Source organism: Rhea americana, unplaced genomic scaffold (assembly GCF_003343005.1).
Source record: "Rhea americana isolate MKP2758 unplaced genomic scaffold, rheAme1 scaffold_42, whole genome shotgun sequence".
Classification (NCBI taxonomy): domain Eukaryota; kingdom Metazoa; phylum Chordata; class Aves; order Rheiformes; family Rheidae; genus Rhea; species Rhea americana.
The window spans coordinates 1,189,909-1,191,877 of NW_028186557.1; positions in this window are offsets into that span (position 1 = coordinate 1,189,909).

The following is a 1,969-nucleotide window of genomic DNA, read 5'->3' on the forward strand; positions in this document are numbered from 1 at the left end:
ATAGCAAGTAAAATTCAATATACTGAAAATAAAACTGAAGTTATTCTTTGTTTTATAAACAAAGTAAATAAAGGTAAGAAATCTGGCTCTGAGTCCTTTAAGTTTTCTGGCTTTCATGTTTTGGGGGTTGTTTACATATTTGCAAGGCTACTTGAAATCTTGAAAAATTCTTGAAAATCTTTTTCCAATCTTCTAAGTAAACGTAAGTTTCTAGTCCTTTACACATCCCACGTAATATAAGTGCCCATACCAAGAACCATCTCTATTTTAGGGAAAAATAAAAGGGGGAGGGGGATTCCCCCAGTGTTAGCCTGTTCACGTCAGTAATCCGCGCAGCACGTGAACTCTCAGCATCTGGGCAGGTATTTCACCTGTGTGCCCTCTCTTACCCTCCGCCTGCCCCGCTCCRAACACAGAGACACCAGCACAGCCCAGAAGCAACCGAGGCGCGGGAAAGGCCAGACGACGGAGCAGACACAGGGCAAACAGGCTGCTGCGTGCATCTAACTAAGTTAGCTGCGTAATACGCTTAAACAGACACTTGAGAAAGACAAGAAATTGTGTTTTAACAACCGGGAAGCGACACTGAAAAATCCACACAAAGAACTGAAAAGCAAAGGAAACTCTGTGGCTAGGACAACCACCAGYCAGTTAATAGAAAATATAGTTAACCCTAATTCATAGCGATCACAGCTGCTTCCTAATCTTTATCATCATCCCATAATTACAGAATTTCAGGTAGAAATACAGTGAACCTCACAAAGTATTACAGCTCGCAGGAACAACTTTTCACTTGCAGATGATCTACTGCCATTCACAAATCTATYTATTAGCTCCTGGGGGAAAAAAAAAGAGAAAAAGTCACGGTGTCTGCTCAAGCTCATGGTACACTGCAACACAGTCCAGAAATTAATAGACTCCGCCGTGAAAAGGCTGTGTACACAACACCAAGCCACCCGGGCTGCTTACACCCCTTCGAGATTTCCCTCAAGTAGTTAACAGGTGCTTACATCGCTATAATGGACTCCCCGGTCGCACCGTGCCTCTGCGGCCATTTACAGAAGGGCTGCTCAATAAAGTTTAAGTGGTTTGGAATAATTTGAGACAACAGCTGATCAAACAAGGTTTTTACAAGCCTCACATTCCCCAGCAGCTGCTTGCCGCAGCAATGTGATAGTGAGTAGAAGCCCAGCAGTCAGGCAAACTARCTGAGAGAAATACAAGTAGTAAAGCAGAGTTTTAGAACTACTAATAACGGATGGTAATTAGTATTAAAGAAGTTTATTTTTGTGGACTCTTGTAACAAAATGCGTTAATATATATATACTTCATGCATAAAAGTTTAAAAGAACGAGTCCTAGAAGTTCTCTGCAGTTTCGAGAAACGACGCTGCCATGCCTGTCTGCTGYTTCCAAGTGTAAAACACTCCCCCATACTAAAGCGCAACCAAGCCAAAACAAGCTGCTGCTTTCCTTAAACTGCCCGCTGCTGCYGGGTTTTTCCCCTCGGAGGACATGGCAGGCTGAAAACGCGCATGTCACCAGGCTCTTCCCGCGGAGCTGGCTCACCCTCCGGTCCTCGCAGGGCCCCATTTTGCTCTCCGTATTTTTCCCTTTGGATAGGAAAAGTAACACTGGGTGAAAGAACGAGTCCGGCTTTCACACTAGCAGCCCAAGAACAACCCAGCAATTCGCCCAGCTGGCCACCAGCCGGTCTGATCGCCGAGCCCAGCCGCCTGGGAAGCGGGGCCGTTTCCGTCGTACTCACTTCCACGACGTTTGATTTCGGTGTCGCGCAGGCGACCAGCCGCCCCGCGTCCCCCACTGCTGCTGCCCAAGCGGCTCAGCGCTACCGCCCGCGTCTTCCGAGCGAGCCCCGACTTACTAGCGACGCGCAACTCGGCGAAAACTTCCCTCCCCCCACCCCTTTCTGCGGGCGAGCTCGCCCGCCCGGGCGCCCCGCGGGGCTT